The following is a 13,291-nucleotide window of genomic DNA, read 5'->3' as shown; positions in this document are numbered from 1 at the left end:
CATGTTTGGATTCACCGTGGCAGTGTTCTCATACGACTGAAGCTTAATGTCGAACCCTTGAACCTCAGATACTACATCGTTGAAAGTCGGAGCCGGGAACTTGGTGAGAGAACTTTGAATCACTGTGGTAATAGGATCAAACTCACGACCAAGACCGTTGAGGAATCCAAAAATCTTCATTGACTCGTCCACTGGCTTCCCAATAGCACTAAGCGAATCACACAGAGACTTAAACTCACGACAATACATCGACAGCGTTTTGTCTTTCTTGATCAACAGTTGGAGGCTTCGGCGCAGAGAGAACTCCCTAGCAAGAGAACTCTTGTTGAAATTATCTGCTAGAGAGATCCATATGTCTCTTGAGGTGGTGAGGGAATGAACTTACCCCAAGACTTCTTCTGAGAGAGTGCCGAAGATCCATGAACGGACAAGTTGATCTGTGCAGAACCAGGACTCGTACAGAGGGTTTGGTTCCACAGATTCGACTTCATCGGTGGTGACAACACGCGTTGCTGGAGGTGCCTCAACAGCACCTTTGACAAACCCGAGCAACTTTTGACTGGACATGAGTGACTCAAACTGGGTCTTCCATAGGAGGTAATTGGAGTCAGTGAGCTTGAGAGTGACTGAGCTCACGACATGAACTTTGCTTGGAAAAGGATAAGGGTTAACCAGATCCGCCATTAGATCACCTGTTAAGGTTATAGCGGCTCTGATACCATGTGAGAGAAACTGAACTTCTGTATTTTATTAACTTGACTGAATGAATTACAACGATGAGACCGAGCTCAATATAAAGAGCTAAACCAAAGGATCTAGATAAAGACTATTTACAGCTGGAAAGGTAACTAGACAGTCTGCCTTATCCTTAGCCACTACACGATAAGAACGGTGTGAAGGGATTGAAGGTGGGAACCGTACATCCTTGCTCTGTTCTGCAACACGCCAAAGACAGAGGAGAAGACCGTTGTATGTGTTGAGCTTCAGGCTTATTAGTCTGGTGGACTTCTAATGTCTGATGGGCCTTCGGTTGGGCCTTGTCTCTAACAGGGACCGCATAGCCAGATGAGAGAAGACCACTTGTGTGGGATGCCGAGGAGCTGCACGTAGGGAGTCATAAGAGATAGCTGTAAAGGCCATCCGAACTGTACACCGGCGGCGATTGAAGAGACGGATATCATCTTTCTCAGTGGCGATGGTTCACCAAACTCCGATGTCGACTGTGTCTCTGGAACCACCGCATCATCGTTTTCGGGGGTTTCAGTTTGGAGACGACTCATGTCGACGACTCGCAAACTTGTTTGATTATTGTTTTTTTTTTGTTTGTTTGTGATGAGGAGATTATAGAATGGAAGTTGTGTATTTAACTATATATGCAAGGTGAGATTTTGATTTGTATCTATTATTGGATTGTTTTCTATAACTGAATATTAGTTTTGAATTTGGGAAATAGCTGTTACGGGAAGTAGATATTTGTAATATATGTAATCCGTCTCAGATTTGTTTATTAATAAGGGTTTAGTCAAAACGTAAATGTCGGTTAAGAGCTGTATTAACAAAAACCAGTTTAAATAAATCCTGATCCGTTATAATCTTTTGACACGTCATAGACACTAAAGAAAGACTTTAGTTATGACTAGTATTGACTCCATGCTTCACATGGGAATATCTATCTTATTAAAACATGAACATTACAACTTCTTTTAGGTGGATTTTTAAAAGTGGACCTCATATATTTAAATTAAATGTCTCATTCTTTATATATATTACGTACCATAGTCTAACTTTGCATTGATGTATTTCCTTAAATACAATTCTTCTTTTTGTCCATATTCCATATATGATTTTTACATTTATTACATGTCGATCTAAATAAGATATATACTAAGAATACTAAAAAATATTAATCGTTCTATAATTACCCTATACAATTCATTTTAAATTGATCAGTATATTTTCATTGGCCATATTAATTTTATTAGTATGAATAACATTAGGTAGATAAGTCATAGACACATACATAAAGATATGACTATTCTTATAACTACGTTGGGCCTAATCTACTTTCTAAAACAAATCACACATAGCTTCATATATTGTATAAAATATAGTAATATTGTATAGTATTATATATATACAATAATACTAAAAACAAACCAAATGAAATATAATATATATCGAAAATGCTTTGAACCATTACACAAAAAAATATATTAGACCTCAGAGATAAAATTCGCTTTGAAATTACGTAATAATTATTTAAAAAAATAAATTTCATAATGTACAAAAAACATAAGTTTTATATTAAATTTTGTGTTACAATAAAAAGACACAACTCGTGCTTGCAAAATGTTATTTTTACATACGAAAGACAGTTTTGATATTGTTCTCTAAACACAAAATTGAATTATACAAACTCGATACTACATAAAACTAAAACAATATAGAATACATTTTAAAAATAAAACCCGTGCGGGTGTGCATATGTTTATATAATATATAAATATATTATGTTACACATATTTCATATAAATAATACCCCAATGTAAGTTTTGTATGATAAATGTTGAAAATACAAAATATATAGCACTATATATTTTAAATAATACAGAAAAAATCTACTTTACGTTATTATAAAATTTAAAAATCAAATTTAGTAATTAAACACATTGCTTACTTAAACACATTAATACACATTGGCGATCATGTATAACATTTAGTAAAAACAAAGATAAAAAAAAATGACTCACGCTCGGTCGAGCGGATCATGATCTAGTTTTTGATTAAAACACATTTCAGTTAATTAAAATTGTCATGTAGAAATTAAATTTATTCTGTAATAGCTTGTTGCATGTAAAAATAACCACGAACATATAAAATAAAATTTGATCTGCCTGTAAAATTTTATATTGAGCTGAAATAGCTTGTTGAATGTAAATATTAGTTTGAACCTTCCTATTTTACTTTTTATGTCTAGTTCTTTCAATGTTTTTCTTAATTTTGTACATGAAAAAGTTTATATTGATCTTCTTATACAAAATAAAACTTAATGTATACTTGCTACTATAACTTTTAAATATATATGATACCAATAAATAAGCCCATGTCACTCGTCAACATAACTAAGCCATGGACAGTGGATTAAATATATTATTCATTGACATATAAACATAATGATTTTTCCTTTGTTTTAGATTTTGTCAATCATTCTCTAAAGTTATAATCACAAATATATTTAAATACGGCCGGTCAGCGCTACGCAAAGAATATGATTTATATGTGATGTCAAAACTTTAGAATTGAATCTTTTTTTTTGTATTCTATGAGCTTTTGCAACATAAATGTATTATAATATTTTAGGTTTTTAAGAATGTTGGTGTGTAGATGATATATATGTTTATTTTAAAGATTTTAATAATCTTATTAAATTTAGCCAATTTTTTAAAAAGTTTGTTGTGAAGATAATATTCTAATTCTTTAACCTTTTTATTCTAAATTATATAAATAAATTTTGTGTATAATACAAGTATAGATTTATCTTATTTTATATATTTTGAAACGATCATTTATATAATTATGATCAATACTTTTAGTGTATATAATAAGTCTTGCATATCTATTTGTATATATGTTTACTAAATTGTATATTAGGCTAGAACTTGGTACGCTCTCTGCACAAAATGTTTCTTTTATAAAAAAAAATTAGGGGCATAGCTTCGTGCAAGCGCAGAGTCATTGACGTTATCTTTGTTCTATATAAAAATCTGAAGGTGATGATGTGTTATGTTGTGTTTTTGGTTTGATTAACTATATGCGGACATCGTTGAAGTTCTAAAATGTACCTGAGCTCAGTAGTTTAAAATCCCTCATCATACTAAATGAGTTTAACTTAACCATACACATGAATCATCCTCATCATGTTTGAAATCATAATAGGTTTTTAGTATTTTAAGTCCCTGGCAGATAGGTAGGCTGTTTTGCATTAGGTTCTGTATTATTATTATTGATTTTAGTATTATTAAGAAAGTTATTGATTTTCTTCGGAGCCGTCCACAAACATTATCACCGCGGTTTTTACATAGTCACCAAAAAGAAGAAGAAACCAACTTATCTTTAATCTCTTAAAATATCCTTTTTATTCAGGACGAGAGTTTATTAATTTGCAATGATGGAGCAAACCAAGAAGCTCAAAACTTCTTCTGAGTTCTCCTTATCTGATGAATCCTCATTCTTCTTTCTGTATCAGGTTTTGAGGCTTTGAAAATGTATTAGTTTCAAGTTTTTTCTTTGTTTTCAGTTGATTTTTTTTTCTTCAGGCCTGAGAAAATGATAGAAGTGAAGAAAGAATCAGTTTCTTGCCGGAATATTCAAAAGGTCATGAGAAGATGAGAAGATGCGTAGAGATAACCTCAACGAACGGTTTCTTGAGATCGGAAATGTATTTGGTATATGTTTATATTAGAAAAAGAACAGAGTTTTTTTCAGTTTTATCAACTCTTTCTCATAAACTGAGGCAATTGGCTTGTTTGAAGATCCTAACAGGCGTAAGAGTTACAAAGCTTCAATTCTCATCAACACAATACAAACCCTGAAAGGTTTAGGAGGCTTTCTGTATTAGGGGTTTCACAAAATTTCAAGTTTTGTTTAAATCCTCTCTTATTGGATATGGTGTTTATAAAGGTTCTTAAAAATTCAAGATTATTGGATTTAACATTTGTTAAACCTCCTAACAAATCCCTCCTTATTGAAAAATATGTATTTCTTTAATTATATATCAAAAGTTTTTCTGGATTATTAGAAAAAAGAAATTTGTATGTCAAACATAATAAAGAAGAATACCATCTAAACAAACAGAATTTCAAAAGAAAAAAAGAGAACAATTATTCATCCTCTAACCTAGATGAGCTCGTTGCTCTTAATAACTTTTTCTGACTTCATGCTGTTGTGGGATACTTGATTGGATGCTCTGATTTCAGAGGGAGAGTTTTTGTTTATGGAATTGTAATTGGATTCTAATATCCTTGAGAGGCTCAATGATAGGTGTACCAGCTTATTAGGCTTATCAGGGAGGGTAACAAAGTCAAAATGAGGAAGTAGTTTTATCAGTTTCTTCCTTGGTGAATTGTTCCATGAACTCGTTAAATCTGATAACATCCTACAATGAAGTATCATTTTTCACGGCCATTGTCACAAATTCTTAAATATGAGACTTGCAAATGCAGATATTCAACACATTAACAGAGTCGCTTGAAACTCACCTTGAAATCTATACTACAAATTGGTGAATTATGGCTCCGAAGACAAGCACTCTTCTAGTTTTAGTCTTGCTCCTGTCAACAATAGAAAAAAATAATATTTGAGTTGTGAGCTTATGTAAAGAACGTCTTGAAGATATATATTAATGGTATTTTACCTCTTGAGATGCTCTTGCTTTATTGCTTTTCCAACATACTCTGAATTTCTCTTGTTTCTCCAATATCAACACGCTTCAAGGAATGTGAGTATGCATCACTGATTCACTGATGAATGACTTGTTCTCAACTGAAGGGAGTTAGTTGGTTTTAGTCACCTCTTTCTGAGGAAACCAATGTGGATTCTTCATTAGCACACTCCCATGTCCAATCTCAACAGAGAACACTGATATTTCCTTCTCAAAAAGTATATCTTCCTCGGATGAAACTGAGATACAACACACGTCTTCCTCTTGTAAGGATTTTTTTAAAAAAGAATACCTCCCATCACTTTTATGCAGCTGCAGTCGCAGAAGCATCTGAAATGCAAGCAAACTTCTTGTCGAAATAAAATTCTGTGAGGCTAGAAGATTATTTAACTCCATAAATATATGAATTGACAAAATCATTCTGAAAACAGGTTTCAAGTTATCAAATACAACAAACCTCCAAATAATTTCGGATTCACAGTTGTGACCATCATGACAGACTGGGTTCTATCACTTGAGTTGATGAGGCCCCTAAACGTTGCTGCAACTTCTTCCCATAAAGGCAGGTAGACCACCACTGTCCTGTTATGCGAATTGTAATAAATTATACGATAAGGATCCCATGTGTGAAAGAGTTGATAAAATTATGGATTGTTATGTGTGGCAAATTCCACAGCAGATGATTCTTATGTGTGCATCCTCTGGTCCTGTCTCCCTGTAAGAATAAAACATGATACTGTTGGTCATCTTTTCTAGCTAATTTAAAGTAAGACATGTGAAACTTTCACTGTTACTTTGATCTAACAAAACAAGATTAGATCATCTGGCTCTTTAAAACAAAAATAAAATAAAACTATACAATTTTTCTCGATAAAATACCTTGATGATCTACGGAGTTGGTAAACGTCAAAGGCTGATTGCGCAACAGAGAATAATTTTTTGTTTCAAGGCTTGGGAAAGGAGATAAACCAGCAGTTGTTGTGAAGCCAGGTTCGTCCAACTCTCAACCATCTCCTATATATATAATCTGATGCGAAGGAAACGGAGAAGTCGGAATGTTACTGACTTAAATGTGAATAACAGTTATTGTGGAAGACATTGAACAACAGGGGAGATGAAGAGATGAGAGGAGATACATTAGTTTTGAAGATTACCAAAAACGGTGATGGCTAGTTTGAACTGTGAAAGAAGAACAACAATGAAGCCCTAATCGAATTATGTACAAAACGCAAAGTTCCACTTTTTAATTGATCTATCGAACCTCAGCCAACATTTTAGATTCAGACCAAATATATGAATCATTCGACCAAACAAAAAACGGAAAGAACGTACAAAATGCAGAGTTTTATTTATATGATCATCTATCAAATCAGAAGCGGAGAATCAGACCGAACTCCAAATTATTAGACCAAACGAAAACCGGTAAGAACATGGGGCCCACAGTCTTAATAAAATGCTGATGTGGATGCTCTTAGAAGAGAAAAACAGAGCCCCATTATCTATCTTGTTGTGAATGTGTGTGTCTTATTAATGTCGAATATGAATTCCTTATATAGGGAATTATAAGATGGACTACTAATGGGCCAAAGCCTAGTAAGTATCTTTTGGATAAACATCCACCTGAACCAGTCGGTTCATAACACTTCCCCTGGATGTTGAATCCATCTTGAGTTCGCCAGATACCAAATCCTTTTGGGTTCGTGATACACTTTACCAATTTACCAATTACTTGGTGTTGCCTCATTAAAACCTTACCAGGAAAACCCAATGGGACAAAACCATGGTGAAGGAAAAAGAGTACAACATGTATCACTTCCCCTGATTTGTACCTCCGTATATGATCTTGAGGTTGGCGCATGGGTAGACTGGTGGGAACTCCATGGACGCCAAGTCTTTGAGCTGGTCTTCTAATGTGCACGTCTTGGACTGATAGGAAGGTCTCATGGACGTGGTGCTGTTGTAGACATGGTGAAGAAGCAGGTTGACATGTCTTTGGTTGGACTCGTACTTCTTCATATTTGTTTTCCAACGTGTGCATACTGCTTGTTTGAGAACTATCCATGTATGGATCCAATGTTATAACCTGTATCATAATCAAAAATAAAACCAAGCAAACACATCTTTGGGTTTGGTTAGTATAAAATAATCTCAAACATAATAAAAGGATATTTCAATCCTGTCCCATTGCCTTTATATTTGGACATAGCTTAAGCTTAGTTCAAAGCTCATGTTCATATGTGTATAACAAATACATCAAGGCAAGGCGCCAATGGCACCTTTGACAAGGGACATGTATGGTTTTATTTCCAATGCCTCATGGTCTGATCATTAACAACATATATGATCATACTGCACTTTGAAATTATTTAGATGTATAGTATTAAGTTTAGACTTAACTATGGTTTCACTTGTGAATATTTACATCTGGATGTGCCTTGAGTCTTTCTAGATTAAGGACATATGTCTTTGTCCAATCTAGGATCAAAGGATCCGTGACCAATCTTAGATGGTCTTATGACCATGTTCGTCCTTAGGACAAAGTGGGTCAGTACTTGGACAGAGTGAAAACCATTCGACCATGTGTCTTACATTGGCTTGTATCCAGACTAAGGTACAACTTCTTTGTCCTTCTTATGACCTAATGAGTTTATGTCCGGATCTAGGGACTATGGGACTATGTTACCATACAATGGGGCTAGCCATATTTATATAGTAAACATTTAGATTCAATGAACCTTATAGACTTCACACAATGGTTCATGCCTAATGTTTTGTCATCTTTTATATATGCCTTATTGATGCACAAGGATTTAATCTCTAAGTATATTTAAGATACTTACTTTGTAATCCCAAACAATCTTTGTTTGTCCCAAACTTAATCTTTCCCAAAACATTCATTTCAATGCTTTCTTTAGATAGTCTTTTGGGAAGTGTCTATAGAGGTTCCTAGGATATTTTTAGATCATTATCATACACTTATACACTTTAGTTCTCGAGAACTTGTTGCATTTGGCAACTCAATATCCTCTGAGACTTTCATTTCTATTCATTATCCAGTGGACTTATTCATAGTCGGTTTTTACATCCTTTAAACCGAAAATCTAATATCTTTTCTTATGGCCAGACTTACTAGGAATCTAATCGTTTGTTGCATCCACCACAAGGAGTATGTCTCCTTTATAATTGATTCCTGGTCTTTGTGAGATCCTTGTGCATATGGTCGTGCCTTATACTTGGCTATCTCACCATGTTTGATTTCTTTTACTCACAAAGAATCATTCCTGTCCAACTGGTTTTCTGTCTAGAGGTGTCCGAACTATAGGACCAAAACCTCTCTTTCTTTATGAACTTAACTCCACGTCTCCTTATCCATTTGATCTTAATCTCTTGTTGAATGCATTCATCTATGGACGTGGGTTTATGATCCTCATTAATAATCTCATGTGCTACATTGCATGCATAGTATATAATTAATCTCGAGCTCGTTTGTTCCTTTGAGTCCTAGACATGACTTAACTCTTTGAGGTTTCATTGTAGCCTTTAATACCCTGAAGCTTGGCGTCCCAAGCATCATTAGGTACCTTAGGTACAACCATATCTTATGGTTTCCTCATCCGTGGCCACGGCTTTTAGGTTTGTCCATCTTTGGATCGACTATGTCTAGGAGTCCCTCATCCACGGTTTCATTTGCACCTTTCTATATTTATACGAGGGATCTTATCTTTGGAATTCATTGGTCTATCATGTTTTCAAAACATGTCTTAGACTTAGTAGCAACCTGATTGTGTTCTTCTTGAACATCAAACGAATTTGGTGCATTTATAGCTGGTATAGATGACTTAGTCATTCTATTCGGGTCATTGGAATCTGGCAATTGTTTAAGCTAGCTTTTGTATACTCTTCTGGACTTTCTAAGTCTCATTCTCTAGTCTGAGGATCTTGCCAATATCAGGATGTATGATTCCATGTAATCTCATTTTATCCAGCTTATTCTTTTCTCCCCTTGATGTTGGATGTTCGGATTCACTGAGGTGATTATCCTTGTACCTGGCCTTTAATCATCCGTGGTTGGCTCAAGGTTCTTATGAACGTGGGGAACTTATATCAAGTCATATCCAACATCTATTCCCATCCTCTCATCTTATATTTCTGTGGTGGAGCGATAGAATTTATAAGTGGCACTTCTTTATGTGCTAAGATGAGGTGTGGCTGGCCTTTGACCCGTTTCAATCAATGGGATGGGTATCAATATTCATTTCTGTGTGTGTATGTCCATGTAGAATAAAATGTGGGTTTTATTCTTATCCTTCCCCCATGGACATATCATTCATTCTTAAAATACTTTTAGAATGTGAATCATGTAAAGATATGTAGCCTTTTTAGGCGATTTTTCTTTCTGTTCTTGTCCTTTCATTGTGAATATTCGTGTCCATATTGAGTCATGAAATGTTTTCTACATTCTCCATGATCATATAATGTTTATCAAACCCTTTGGGACGTGAGCACTTTAATCTATATTCACTTGGACGTTTTGAAGTAACATGTTTTCCTTTATCCTTAGTTTTAATCCGAATGGGATAAGTCTATCTTTATTCTTGTGAACTTTTTTGATGTATCAATATTGTGTATGTCCATGTTACATGAAATGATTAACACTTACCCCCATGGACATATCATATTTGGATACTTTTAGCGTGAGTTAACTTAGCTTTTACCATTATACAATCTTCTTTGGGCGGTTTCTATTTAAGGAAACACTTTGTTTCTTTTGCCCATGGATTCATTATGAAACTGTCCATTCATCAATTCTTAAGTCTTTCACTTATAAGAATGATTATTGTACACGTCCTCTCTTTGTGTACATAGCCTCAAATGTGAATACAATGCACACGATCTCTATATTGTACACGTCCTCTCTTTGTGTACCTTTGAGGCAATTGGATATTTGGTCGTGGATTTTGTGTCTTAAGATGTCTGTGGTTTGATCCACTGTACATCATAAGGGTATTCACATGAATGAACGTTTTGTTTATGATATAAAAGCTTTCATTTATTGATTCTTTCAAAGATAGCAACCAAAGGAAGTGAATAATGTTTAAAGGAAAATAATAAGGTATGAAATAACTAAGTAAGAACACTAAGGGCTTGATGTCGAGTCATCATGGTGATCTATTCTCTTATGCTTTGTTGGATCATCCTTTCTTGTGATCCATACGATCACACTTGTCATGATCCATGGGAACATCTTTGACAATTTTCCTTCATCTTTCCGAACCATCTTAGCTTTTCTTTTAAAGCTTTGCTGATAAAGAGTAGCTAGATACTTAGGAGTTCTGCATCTCTTAGCCAAATGGTTGTCCATTCCACAATTATTGCACAACTTAGACCATCCCCCATGTCCATATCCTCTCTTGACACGGTTGGTTTCTAGATCAGCCCTTTCGGCTGGTAGTGCATAAGCTGGTGGTAATGGAGTTGGCCTCGTAAACTCTCTTTCACTACTGTTCATTAGCAATTCATGATTTTGCTCAGCTTGCAACAATCTTGCTATTAGAGATGTATAGGTAGTGAAGCCCATTTCTCTGTATTGTTGTAGTAACAATAAGTTGGTAGGGTGAAAGGTGGAATGTCTTTTCCAACATATCTTCATCAGTCACTTCCTCACCACATAGTTTCATTTCGAAAACTATTTTGAGTAGGGCAAAGTTATATTCTCCCACAGTTTTATAGTCTCGGAATCTGAGGTTGATCCATTCTCGTAAAGCTTTGGTATGTATAACCTCTTGGATACAATTTCTATTTTCTAGATCTGTCCAAAGCTTTGAGGGATCATCGGTCAGATATAGACTTTTGAGTTTTTCACAAATATGATGGCGAGTGTTCAGGAGTTCTCTTGCAATGCTATCGTCTGTGATGCATTCACTAAGTTCATCAGACTCAAGTGTGGTTTTAATATCTTGTGCCCATTGCATATATTGCAAGTAGTTTTCTCCTGAGATTATGATGGAGGAAATTCGACATCTAAAATATTTAGTGTTTCTCTAGTTAGATCTTAGTAATATGTTCTGAGGAACTGATTTCAAAAGTTTTCCGGAAAATTCTATAAAAGGAAACTTTCTAAAAATGGAAACTTTCTAAAAAAATGGAAACTTTCTAAAAATGGAAACTTTCTAAAAATGGAAACTTTCTAAAAATTGAAACTTTCTAGAAATGAAAACTTTCTATCTACCAAATTAGGGTTTATAATATCGATTGGTTTAGGGATTTATAAACTGATTTGGTTTAATGTTTTCACAATTCGGATTTGATTTTTATAAGTTTCATAAACCGGTTTAGATTAGGGTTTAATAATCGATATGGTTTAAAGGGTTTCATAATTCGATTCGGTTTAGGGTTTTATACAAGTTTTAAATTTCATGAACTTTAGGGTTTGTTTATTAAACAAATTTATTATATCAAATCTAGAAATCTAATGATTCAATCAATCAGGGTATACGAGTTCTCTAGATTTCTAATCTCAATCGATCAAGATATAAACTTAAACATTTCTTTTATGAAATCGGATCTATCAAACAACTAGGGTTTGATGACTTACTTTTAGATCTCGATTTGCTCCTTGGTTCCTTTGGAAATCTCAACCTCAATTGATCTGATTAGATTTGATCCTTTGTTTTCCTTAAACAAATTGATGAAAGGAAGTTAGTAAGATCAAATAATAAATCGGCTATAAACAAACTAGAAAGAGAAGTTAACAGCCTTAGGTTTTCTTTTGACGGCACGGCTTGTAGATGGCGGTGAGGACGCGTCTATGATCTGATCGCGGCGCGGTCTGCGGCGCTGGATTCTCCTCGTCCAGATCTTCAAATTGATATATCGCACGTCTTCTGGATCGTTACGGTTTGGGAGAACGATCGATTTGAAGTTGAATCAAAATTAGGGTTTTTGTGCAATTGACGGCGCGCACTAAAACAGAGATTGGCGGGGCGTCTGAGATCTGATTGACGCGAGGTTTCCGGCTATGGATTCTTCTCTTCAAGATCTTCAATTTGGTATATCGCACGTCGTTTGGATCGTTATGGTTTGAGAGAACGATCGATTTGAAGTTGCATCAAAATTAGGGTTCTTGAGCAATTGACGGCACGTACTAAAACAGAGCGTGTCGGCGCGTCGGAGATCGGATCCTCGCGAGGTTAGCGGCGCTGGCTTCGTTTCGTCGAGATCTTCAGATTGATAGGTGGCTCGCCGTCTAGGTCATTACGGTTAGGGAGATATGACTGTTTTAAGATGCGGCTAGTTTTTAAGATTTTTGGTGACCTACGAATTTTGCTAGGGTTTTGAGCTTAGCTCGTGCTGATAACGTGTTGTGAATGTGTGTGTCTTATTAATGTCGAATATGAATTCCTTATATAGGGAATTATAAGATGGACTACTAATGGGCCAAAGCCTAGTAAGTATCTTTTGGATAAACATCCACCTGAACCAGTCGGTTCATAACATATCTATTATTATAAAAGAGAGTTGGTTCTCTCCTACTGACACGTCAGCGTCCAGGTCAGAAATTCAACTCCTGTAATTGCGCCACGTGTCAACCTAAACAACGAAACCTCACCGACGGTTGTGCTTTTCTTCTTCCGATCTCCTATTAGCCGCTACGGAACCAGAAAGCCAAGAGTTTCAATCTCTTCATATACCTTACAATTAAATTCTCATCTTTAATAAACCGGTTGAGTTTCAAATTAATAGTAAAGACAAATGATTTCTACCGCTTTATCTTTGATGTATATGTGGGAAATTTCAGCCAAATCCGAGATATGATTCACCCCTTATTCCTGCTACAGATCCTAACGCACG

At 35.1% G+C, this 13,291-nt stretch overlaps 2 long non-coding RNA genes across 7 annotated transcripts; one reads left to right on the top strand and one right to left on the bottom strand.

Annotated features, from left to right (window-relative positions):
- Positions 1-4,034: 4,034 nt before the first annotated feature.
- Positions 4,035-4,490, top strand: LOC108839280 (uncharacterized). Its single transcript, XR_001947659.2, has 2 exons — positions 4,035-4,246; positions 4,317-4,490. It is a non-coding gene; the product is annotated as an uncharacterized LOC108839280 (long non-coding RNA).
- Positions 4,491-4,785: 295 nt separating this feature from the next.
- LOC108839279 (uncharacterized) lies at positions 4,786-12,798 on the bottom strand. Of its 6 annotated transcripts, none has more exons than XR_008941989.1 (5): positions 12,036-12,798; positions 6,320-6,467; positions 5,414-6,155; positions 5,259-5,330; positions 4,786-5,155 (listed from the first exon to the last, which is right to left on the bottom strand). It is a non-coding gene; the product is annotated as an uncharacterized LOC108839279 (long non-coding RNA). The 6 variants fall into 6 exon arrangements; XR_008941993.1 differs by lacking the exon at positions 12,036-12,798 and having other exon boundaries at positions 5,414-5,806; positions 5,898-6,155; positions 6,320-6,569; XR_008941987.1 differs by lacking the exon at positions 12,036-12,798 and adding an exon at positions 6,577-6,774 and having other exon boundaries at positions 4,787-5,155.
- Between the last annotated feature and the right edge of the window lie 493 nt (positions 12,799-13,291).

Source organism: Raphanus sativus, chromosome 2 (genome assembly GCF_000801105.2).
Source record: "Raphanus sativus cultivar WK10039 chromosome 2, ASM80110v3, whole genome shotgun sequence".
Taxonomy (NCBI): Eukaryota; Viridiplantae; Streptophyta; class Magnoliopsida; order Brassicales; family Brassicaceae; genus Raphanus; species Raphanus sativus.
The sequence above is the reverse complement of the archived record's forward strand: the minus strand, read 5'-3'. Positions and strand labels throughout refer to the sequence as shown.